Below are 12128 nucleotides of genomic sequence, written 5' to 3' on the forward strand. Positions count from 1 at the left end.
TATTATTTTCACCCCAATCACAGGCTTCACTAAGAGAACACAGGGAGTCCCAGCCATGCCCTGCCTACCTGATCCTACATGGCCCTAGCAGCCTGAAGTTAATGGAACAGAGCATTGCAGAGGGGGTTTGTCACTGGCTGGGCAAGGTTCCTGGGATCTCGGGATACATCTATGTTTCATGGACAGGGGCAAACCAAGCAGGCAGACCAAATCTATGCTCTGTAATAATTATATAATAATTAACAACAATAACTCATCGTGGGTAGATAAGCAGTGTGGTGAATAGAGCATTGGATGACTTGGCATCAGGAAGATCTGAGTTCAAATCCCATCTCAGACACTTACTAAATGGGTGAGCCCGGGCAAGTTCTTTAACCTTTCTCATCCTCAATTTTCCTCATTTATAAAATTTGGGTAAGGATAGCATCCACCTCACAAAGTACCATATAAATGCAACTTGGTGGTGCAGTAGAGAGTGAGCTGGACCTGGAGTCAAATCCAGCCAAGGACACTTAATAGCTGTTTGACTTCCAGCAAATCACTTCACTTCTGTTTGCCTCATCTATAAAATTTCCCCATCTGTAAAATGGGAATAGTGACAGCACCTGCCTTGCAGTGTGGTTGTGAGGTTCACATGAGATATTTGTAAAAGGGCTTAGCAGAATATCTGGCACATAGTGGGTGCTTTACAAATATTAGCTATTATTATTTTCATTGAGATAATATTTGTAAAAGTGTTTAGCACAGGGCCTGGCACAAAACATGAATGTTAGTTATTATTATTGTTGCTTTCAAAATGCTTTCCTAATAACAACCCTGGAAGGTAGGTGGTGAACATGCTGTTGTCCTTGTTTGACAAATGAGGGAAATCAGCTCCAGAAGTTAAGGAAGCTGGATGCAGTCAGTCAATAAGGAAGACCTGAAGCTGAGATTTGCTTCCAGGCTCTCTGGCTCCAGGCTCTGGGAAAGAGCTACTTCTGTCACTTCACCTTAACTCTCTGTTAAACAGAGATTTTCTTTGTTTAATCTATGAGATCATGAGGCTGTTCTACCTCTTACTGCCAAGAACTAGAATTAAGTAGTGATTATATCTCCTACAGAGGGATAGTGCCCTTCCTAGAGCCACAGAAATAAAGGTAAATTGGCTAACTATAATGAAAAAGAGCTGGATTTGGAGTCAAAGGATCTGGGTTCGAATCCTGAATCTCTTCCTTACTACCTGTGTGACGTTGGCCAATTGGGCTTCAATTTGCTCATCTCTAAAATGACACCATCAGGCCAGGTGATTCCCAAGGTTCCTGTGACCCCACTGAAAATGGACAAAGACATTCTTTAGTTCTTAAAGTGTTCATGGCTCTCAGGAGTATTAAACTCTTTCAAAGGAAGAAATTTCTGTTTGAAAAAAAAAGGAAGAGTGAGAAGGAAAGAACAAGAGAAAATAACCCAGGTCAATTCAAATTTTTCTCTTCTCTTTTCTCTGTCCTCTGTTGAACTGCTTGCTGCTTAGGAAATCAGGGATCTAGTCGTCCTCATAGCGCACCATGTATGTACCTTTCCCAGGATTCCTCAGTAACTCTAGTAGACATTATACGCACTACATTTTCCATCACAGCCTCTGTGAGGTGACTGATCACGTGCATAGGGAATATTACATACATGAGTGAAGCAGAAATCCAGGAGGCAAGGTCTGGTTGCTCCGACAACGTCATGTTTTAAGCCCTTGGCCTCCACTCTGATGAGTCACCTTCTATCAGAAGGCTTCATCTAGATCTGCCCAGCAACAGACTTTGGATTACTCCCTCATGCATCATTTTAAAGAAGTCACTCTCTCTTGTTTGTTCTGTGTGTGTGTGTGTGTGTGTGTGTGTGTGTGTGTGTGTGAAAGAAAAATAAAACAGTTTCAGACCAGGATAGCTCTGTTGATACCGAGACTTCATGTTCCTTTTGTTTGGAGCAATAGGGTTTAAGGGATGAAAAGGGGGAGGGACTGACTCATTGAAGTAGGGCTGTGAAAACAGCACAGCTTGGAGCTCAAGGCCATAGTTCCTAGGTCTGGATGGTCAGGATTTGTATGTGAAGTTTTCTAGTGAAGCCTGATGGGTGAGATTCCAAACACCCAGCAGAGTCATGGAAATTACTGACCCTGGGACCTCTGACCATTCTATTCCCTAGCCTTCATGTACTCTCCCCCTCCCCACACCAATTTCACCCCAGAAAACACCAGACTAGTTTGCCCAGATACAGCTAATATTTTTTATACTTAACAATTAATCAATAAACATTTATTAAATGTTTGTTGTGTGACAGGAACTGGGCTAGGAACTAGAGACACAAATACAAAAGATGAAACAATCCCTGTGCTCAAGGAACTTACATTCCAGTGGGGAGGGAGAGAGAGAGAATAACTGTATATGCATGTGGGTGTGCATATGTGTATATAATGTATGTATATGTGTATACATAATGTATGCATATGCATTGTATGATTTATTACACATATACTGATATTTAATAATTATAGGTGTGCATTGTATCTATATACACATGCACACACATGTACATATATGTATATATGTTTATGTACACATAAGCATGTATGCGTATATGTATACACATATGTGTATGCATGGGCTTGGAATGCTATGGACCATGGCGTCACAAAGACTCAGACACAACTGAATGACCGAACACCTACTATGCACCAGACACTGTGCTACGCACTTTTACAAATATCCTCCATTATGTCTCAACGTCTGTCCAAGTTTCACGTTTGTTGCTTCCATGACGCTATCTACCCATCTCATCTTCTGTTACCCTCTTTTCCTTTTGCCTTCAATCTTTTCCAACATGAGGGTCTTTTCCAATGAGTCCTGTCTTCTCATTATGTAGCCAAAGTATTTAAGCTTCACCTTCATTATTTGGTCTTCCAATGAATAATTTTAATTAATTTCTTTAAGTATTGACTAATTCGATCTCCTTATATTCTTTATTATGCTGAATTATAAAGCATTTGTATTCAACTAAGTGGCACAGTGGACAGACTGCTAGGCCTGGTGTCAGGAAAACTCATCTTTCTGATCTCAGATCTGGCCTCAGACTCTTACTAGTTGTGTGATTCTGGACAAGTCACTTAACCTTGTTTGCCTCAGTTTCTTCATCTGTAAAATGAGCTGGAGAAGGAAATGACAAACTACTCTAATATCTTTGCCAAGAAAACCCCAAATGTGGTCATGAGGAGTCAGACACAACTGAAATGACTGAACAGCATTCATTAAAATCTTCAGGCTAGATCTTCCCAGCTATAAACTGGGTCATAATAATGAATCTGGAGTGGAATGAGTCTCAGAACCCATAAAATCCAGTCCTCTCATTTTGCAGATAAAGAAAATGTGTCACAAGGAAGTTGAGTGACTTGCCCAAGGTCACATAGGTAGTATCAAAGGAAGGATTTGAACTAAGGTTCTCTGACTCCAGAAGCAGTGTTCTTTCCAGGGAACCATGCTGCCTCATATATAATCCAATTGCCCAGTTCCTAATTCCTTAAACCCTGTTACACAATAGGAGATTTACAATTGCCCTGTACCCTCTGAATCATGTAGACCTGGGTGTGTTTGATTTCCTCAGTCTCTCCAGCTTTTTCTCTTAGCTAAGAAAGTGCTGGAAATGTCATCATATGTGTCATTTTTCTCTTTCCCTTCCCTTCCCTGGCCCTACAAAGGTCCCTCAGCTCTTCTGCAAGCACTTAAGCTAACAAGACCTTTAACATAAACAATATTTTATCCAAATGATAAAAATACAGAAAGAATTCATCCTTGAGTTTATATACAGTCAAGGAAACTCTTCTACCCTGCCCCATCCAGCACACATTTTACAGTCCTTTGACTTACAGTAATACTCTGATTAGCTTGAGTTATCCCAGGAATAAGATAACCCTAGAAAAGATCTGTAAAGCTTTTTCTAACAAGTTATTTCCTCCACACATTGCAATATAGCCATCACATCTGTGCTCTCACTCCACAGTCCCAGATGTGCTATGTGAGGAGATATAAATGACACTAAACAATACAGAGCCCTCAAAGGAATGAAGATGTGACCGGCCTGAGTACTTTCCTTAAATTGGAGAGCAGAATACATTTTTTTAGTAAATGTCCTGGGCAGTTTCCCTTCAACTCATCTCAGTTGGGGGAAAAAAAGTATACCTAGGCCTATAGTGGGGCAGCTGGTACAGTGGTTAGAGTGCCAAGTGTAAGGAAGACCTTAGTTCAAATCTAGTCTCAGACACTTATGAGCTGTGTGACCCTGGACAAGTCACTTAACCCTGTTTGCTTCAGTTTCCTCATCTGTAAAATGAGCTGAAGAAGGAAATGGTAAACCACTCCAGTATCTTTGCCAAGAAAACCCCAAATGGGGTCACAGAGAGTCAAACATGACTGAAAACAACTGAGCCACAACAGGTCTATTAGTTCTTTCTGATTTGCCATAATCTTTTTCCCACTGTGTCAATTGCATTTTTAATGGAATTGTTCAATTTTTCTTCTTCCTCTCTTATTTGACTTTTAAAATCCATCTTGAGCTCTTCCAGGAAGGCTTTTTGGGCTTGAGACCAGTTCATATTCCCCTTTGAGATTTCAGATGTGGGTATATTGACCATGTTGTCCTCTCCTGAATTTGTATTTTGATCTTCCCTGTCACCAAGATACTTCTCTAGGGTCACTGTTTCTCTTTGATTCTTCTAGCTCATGTTGTTTGCCTTTCTTCTGGCTTTTAAATTTGATCTCTGCCTCTGGGGCTCTGGGGGCACTGTCCCAGACTTCTTGTGCCAGCAGCTAGGAGCCTGATTACTGGTTTTCTGTGCTGGGGCCTCAGGTTCTGGCAGCTGGATGTTGTAGTGGTCTGGTAGTTTACCTGGTGCTGAGCTGGAGTTGGTGGTGGTGACTGGTGTTTCTGGGGTTGGCTCTTGCCTGCTCCTCCACCGTGGGGCTCAGAATCTCCTGCTGGTCAGCTGAAGTGTGGCTTGCTGTTGGCTTTCTGGGACATCTCCCGTTCTGTACTGGTCCCTTTGAGTCACAGCAAGAGGGACCTTTCCCATTAATCCCCCTAGCTTCTGGAGCTAAAAGACTGCTGTACCCCATCTTTCTGCTGGCTCCACTGTTCCAGGATTTTTCCTGGGGCAATATTCTTGGGGTTTTTCAGAGTCTATAAGGGAGAGTCAGAGCAACTTACTGCTTACTCCACCATCTTGGCTCCTGGAAACTTAAATACTGCCTTAATCTTCAGCCTCCCATCCTGCTTCTAGTGCCCCCATCTCTGCTAGTGTCCCAAACACTCCTACTCCTTCAGGCTCAAAGGATATTTATTAATATAGGAAGGGTAATTGGTCAGGACACACCTAATACATTGACACTCCCCTGTAAATCAGTTGATGAAATAACAGAAGGAAGTGGTAATGGAAGCAATCAGGGGTTTGGGTTTTACAAATAGCACAAAGTCATATTTATTTTCTGTTACACCTTTATGAAGTATGAAGGAATTTTTCCTAATGGAATTTGAGGACAACTTGACATTGACTGGATGAAGATTGGCCAGGCCATTGGTGGCTTATAAAAAGCTCACTCTGGACACTCTTAAGGCAGGAGAGCATTGTGGAAGGTGACCCTTGACAATCTAGAGAAGAGCCAGATATGCCTTTCTCCTTGCAATGAGAAGGCAGCTGAAAGCAGAGTTGTTTTTTTTTCTTCCCTGTCCTCTTCACTGTCTATTGCACTTTGCTATGTCTCTGCTCGCCCAATAGGAGAAACACACCTGGGAGTCAGAGAAAGGTTCACCAGAAGCATCTACAAGGAGTATGACCCCAGGTAACAGACAAGGGAAGCAATTATGAAATCAGGAGAGATTTAGACTTGACAGTCAGGAGAAAATATGCAGAGAAAAGCAAATCTAGGCTGCCCAGTTAGATGGTCTTCCCAACAAAGATGTGCCCAGAAGGAGCAGCAAGAGAAAAATCACATGGGGCGGCTGGCCCCGGAGTTGGAAGGACCTGAGTTCGGTTCCGGCCTCAGACATTTAACACAAAAACACTAGCCGTGTAACCTTGGGCAAGTTACTTAGCCCCAGTTTCCCTCCAAAAGGCAAAAAAAAAAAATCATTGGAGTTCTATATTTCTGGAAGCATGAGATGATTTTGTCACATGTGTTCACTACATTGTACTCTAGGTTAGTGTGCACTCTTTCCTCTGATGTACTATGGTGAGAGAGTGTGCCTCAGTTTTATGGCAAGGATGTTTTGTAGCTATTGTTACGATGCTATTTTAGTAAATGTCTTTGTTTTGAGCTTGTTGTGTCTACTAGCTGACTACTAAAGGGAAATACATAGGTGGGGGCTTGTGAGCTATAGTTTTAGAAATGCAAATGCAATGAAAAGTATCTTTGAACTTAAGGGTAACAGCTACCTGCTGAAAGAGGGATCACGGAGTTAAAGGGTGCCTTTGGGGAAGTAGTTCCTGGAGGGATTAAATTTAGAGAGCCAAACAGTTGAATGGGTTTTGAATCTCTTTATGTTCATGCTGTGTCATCAATGGATATCAACTACATTCTTACAACCAGATATGCCTCCATCATCAGCTTCTCTCCATGCCCACGTGCTGAGGTCTTAAGGCACAATACTTGGATTCATAGCTGGAATGTGGCTGCATACCACTGAACCCACTCCCACTCAGCCTTTGTCCTGAAAACAAATTCACAAATCAAAAGAGCCTTCTCTTGTTTCTGATAAGCAATTTCTCAAGGTTTTAATTATAGGCCAATGAAAAGAATGCATTTAATCCACTGCTGCCTCCCTTTCACATTTGTCTTCTCAATTAGAAACTCTGCTGTAAGTATTGCTAGATGGAAATTGTTATGAAAGATCCACACTTGACCAGGATTAGTTTGATGACCTATGATCAGGTTTAGTTTGCCCTTGGCTTGCATAGGGGTTTTCATTAATATCTAACAGCTCTAACCCAGGCTCTTGAAGTTCAATATATGGGGATGAATTTTGTGACCCAGGTGTAAGATAGTCTTTTCAAGAGGATCAAGCCTTCTTACACTGCTTGATCTTCCTTCTAAAAACCTCAAGCACATCCTGTGTATTTATGTTAAGTTCTTGTTAGCCTAAGTGCTTGCAGAAGAGCTGAGGGACCTTTGCAGGACAGGGGAAGGGAAGAGGAAGATAAAAATGACACATATGATGGCATTCCCAGCACTTTTTTAGGGAAGAAAACAAGCTGGAGAGACTGTGAGGTAATCAAACAAACCATATTAGACAAGGTGGAGAAATATGGGGTGTGTGACTCCCTCCTAAATTACCCTATATCTAACTACCTTTGTATATATTTGCATGTACTCACTTTATATTTATGCTGTGTTCATTTATATAGAGTATGGATTTGTCATAACTCCCTTAAGATTGTAAATTCCTTGTGAAGGAGGATTTTTTCATTCCTTGCACTTATTTCCCCACTGCCAAAAGCACCATGCCTGACATCTAGCAAGTGCTTATGACATACTTGATTTATTGATTGCTATCACAGTACAAAGTATTTTATGAGATTAAAGCTTAATACAAGTGTCATGTAGCTATGAAAGAGCTACATTTTTTTAGGTCTATACCTGATTTCATTGATATAGGGGACCCCCAATGTGGAAATTCCCTCCCCCAAAAGCAGAGCACCAATCTGATTATAATTCACATCTTAGAGAGTTGCCTGAAGCCCTGAGGGTTTCAGGTTGCTTGCTCATGGTCACACAGTTTGAATGTGTCTTCAGAGGCAAACTTGAATCCAGATCTTCCCGACTTGCAGGCCAGATCTAATAAGCCGCAGCATTCTGCTTTACTCATGCGGTCTTAGACTTTCTCCAAAACAAAGCTAATACTCTCATTTTATGTGGTGCTAATCAGAGTGCAATAGTGTATTCAATTTTTTATACTATATTTTAAAAGGCACATTGACACATTGGAGGGTGTGCAGAGAAAGAGAAACAAATGATGAGGGAACTAAAAACCACTCAATAGGGAGCACCTAGGTGGTGCAGTGAATTGAGCACCAGCCCTGGAGTCAGGAGGACCTGGATTCAAATCCAATCTCAGACACTTGACACGTACTAGCTGTGTGACCTTGGTCAAGTCACTTAACTCCAATTGCCTTGCCTTCCCCACTAACAAAAACAAAAAAAAACACTCACTGAGGAATAATTGAAAGGATCTGGGGGTGTTCAAAATATTTTGCTATTGTTGTTCAGTCAAGGCCAACTCTTTTTAACCCCATTTAGGGTTTTCTTGGTAAAGATACTGGAGTGATTTGCCATTTCCTTCTCCAGCACATTTTACAGATGAAGAAACTGAGGCAAACAGGGATAAGTGACTCACTAAGGTTTACACAGCTAGTAAGTATCTGAGGTCTGATTTGAACTTGGGCCTTTGTGAGTCCAGGTTCAGCACCACCTACCTTGGCCTTGAAAAGATTAAGTGGAAGCATAATGCTATCCTCAAACATTTGAAGAGCTTCTTTCCATCCTTCCATAGCATACTATGGAAAAGGGATTATACTTATTCACATAGTTCTGGAGGGAAGAACCTGGAAATATCTTACCTTCCAAAAAGGGCCCAACACATGTTGATAACTAGAAGAATAAACAGGATTCAAGGAGGGGGAAATACCCTCTTAGTGAAAAAGATGTGAGATTCAAATGTAGAGATAAGTGAATGTAAAATAAAGGTTCCTTTAATTGAAGGAACCAAGATTTCTCTTATGCCCCAAATAGGAGAAAGATCTATTTGAGAAGGAAGTAGTCAGTGGCTAAAGTGTGAGGTAATTCTAAATGAGAGGATTTGGCAAAAAGAGATTAATATTTTGACATAAGAATATCATTTTGCATTGTATGTATAGATGCTTAATTTTACACAAGAACTTCTTTGTTTAAAAAAAAAATAGTAGCTGACCTTACAATCCATTTCAGGTGAAAGCAATTATAGTAGCTCTAAGAAAGTGGTGAACTATGAAAATGAATTATAGACCATTCTAAAAGCCCATATCTATATCCTCAGTAGCATGTTGGGAATTTTAAGAACTGTACTGCATTGAATCTTATTTGTATGATGGTTACCAAAGTTCCTGTGTCAAGCAATTAAAACTATTCCATGTTCTTAAGTGATCAATTTCTAGTATTTTGACCTTGATACCTTGAAAAGATAATTTTAAAGAGCTATAGTGAAAACTTTCCAATTCTACTTATTCTTGTTATTGACTTTTTTAAAAATCAGGAAGGGGCGGGGGGAGCTTATCGAACACTCACCTGATGAATTTGATGAATTCCCACAATGAGCTTGCTGTGATTATAGAATGTAGACCTTTGCCTAAATGACATCTCCCAAGGAGATAGATGATGTACTAACCCTTTGCTGAGATAACAGAGGGAAATTCTTGGGTTGGTCCCTAGTTACTTAAACTTCCTATAAAATGACTGGAAACTGACTCCAGGCAGCATTGGCTGGAGGAAGGTCCTTTAGAGTGAAGGGTGAAAAAGCTAATCTTCCAGAAATTGATAGTTTTCAATTTCCCCTCTAAACATCTTGTTTGTGCCTATTTGTTTACATGTTGCCTCCCCCATCAGACTGTGAGCTTCTCAGATGCAAGGCCTATTTCAGCCTTCCTTTGTATCTCCAGCATCCCAGACACATATTAAGTAATAAGCAAATGATTGTTGATTTGCCACGACTCAAACATTCTTTCCCTTGGTCTTCCAGACTGGGGCAGCAAGAAGCAAAGGGAGAAAAGACTTCTCTTCCTGTTCACCTCCACCTTTCAACAATAGAAAATGATGACTCAGAGGAGAAGCACATGACAAGAAACCTGTGCTTACCCAAATGATCCCTAGGAGGACCTAGAGTTCCTAGAAAAGCAATTGGTGGTATTGATAGAGCACTGAGTCAGGAAGACTTGAATTCAAATCCAGCCCCAGACACTTACCAGCTGTATAACTCTGGACAAGTCATTTAACTTCTGTTTGCCTCAATTTCCTCAATTATAATATGGGGGATTAATAATAGCACCTACCTTGAATCATTGTTCTGAGGATCAAATGAGATAATATTTGTTAAAAGCACTTAGCAAAGTACCTAGCACATAGTAGGTGATATATAAATGCTTATTTCCCTTTCCTACTTCCTCCTCATCTCTTTTCCTGCCTTTCTGTTCCTTTCTCTAAGAACAGGTTAAAGACTCATGATTTTGAGAATGAATATTTCCAGCGAATGTTTTCCAACTTTATCTCATAGATGATCCTTAATTTAGGATTTCCAGAGATAGAGTTCCTGAATTAGAGAGTTGAGTACAGGATTTTCTAGGAAACATTTTTATTTTTTTCCAATGGCATTTAAAAACAATTTTTAACATTCTTTAAAAAAAATTTGAGGTCAAAATTCTCCCTTCACCCTTCCTTAAGGAAGAAAATAATTTGATATAGATTATATGTGTGCAATCATGCAAAACACATTTCCATATTAATCATGTTGCAAAAGAAAACACAAACTTAACAATAATAATAATCAAGTAAAAAAACATATGCATTCATACCCCATCAATTCTTTCTCTGGAGATGTAAAACATTTTTCATCAGAAATCCTTCACGATCATCTTGGATCACATTTATTGCTGAGAATAGCTAAGTCATCCACAGTTGATCATCATACAATATTGCTGTTACTGTGTATAATGTTCTCCTAGTTCTGGTTACTTCACTTTGCATTAGTTCATATAATTTTTCCAGGTTTTTCTGAAACCATACTGTTCATCATTTCTTATAGTACAGTAGTATTCCATCACAATCATATACCACAGTTTGGTCAGCTATTACCCAATGGGTGGGCACACCCTCAATTTTCAATTCTTTGCCCTCACAAAAAGAGCTGCTATAAATATTTTTGTATATATAAGTCTTTTACCTTAAAAAAATATCTCTTTGGGGCATAGACCTAGCCGTGGTATTGCTAGACCAAAGGGTATCCACAGTTTTATAGCCCTTTGGGCTTAGTGCCAAATTGTTCTCCAGAAATGACTGGATCAGTTCACAACTTCACCAGAAGCACATCAGTGTCCCAGTTTTTCTACATCTCCTCCAAAATTTGTCATTTTCCTTTTCTGTCATCTTAGCCAGTGAAAGATTTCCTACACAGCACATTGAGAAACACCAAAAGGACTTCTGTGCAGTTGGAGATCTAAGATAACGAGATTAGGGACTAGGAGATCTTGACCTTGCCAGCCTTCTATGATATTACTGTGAATTGCTTGAACAATAGATGCTCAGCAGTCCTGTAAAATGTCTTTACCTTAATGAGTCTAATGGACTATTTGAATATTTTGTATTACTCTATTTGTTCATGGATGCCTATTAGTCTTTGATGTCTTATGTACCCTTTGTAATGAGTGAAATAAAAGCTGTCCCACGGGTAATAATTCATTTTGTACAGCGTAGCACTTTTATCTGAAGGCAAGGGACTGTTTTGCTCTAGTTTTTGTGTCCCTAGTGGCTAGCATGGTACCTGGCATGTAATGGCTTCTTAATAAATGCTTATCAATTTTTTGAGGAAACTGAGTCTCAGAGAGGTTAAGTAATTTACTCAAGGTCATATAGATAGTGTCAGAGGGAGTTTATAGAAGAACGTAAGCTTTCTGAGGTCAAGACTACTTTTTTGTCTTCAATATCCACTAGTATGGTAGATGTATTAAATACTTAAGAAATAATAGTTAAGGGGGCAGCTAGGTGGCGCAGTGAGTAAAGCGCCGCCCCAGAGTCAGGAGGACCTGAGTTCGGTTCTGGCCTCAGACACTTAACACCCACCCACACACACACACACAAAAAACTAGCTGTGTAACCTTGGACAAGTTACTTAACCCCGATTGGCCAGAAAAAGGAAAAAAAAAAAAAAAAAAAAAAAAAAAAGAAATAATAGTCAAAAAAGGAAAAATTAGAGAGAACAGTGACCAGAGAGGTCAGTTCTGGTTAATAGAAGGATCAAAGAACTTTGAGTGCAGATGGAAACATATTTTTTTACCCTATTTTTCTTCTCCCCTGCCCCAATATGGGTAATGT

The sequence above is a fragment of the Petaurus breviceps genome, unplaced genomic scaffold (genome assembly GCF_028583685.1).
Source record: "Petaurus breviceps papuanus isolate PSGF00001 unplaced genomic scaffold, PetGlider_PUasm1.0 90792, whole genome shotgun sequence".
Lineage (NCBI taxonomy): Eukaryota > Metazoa > Chordata > Mammalia > Diprotodontia > Petauridae > Petaurus > Petaurus breviceps.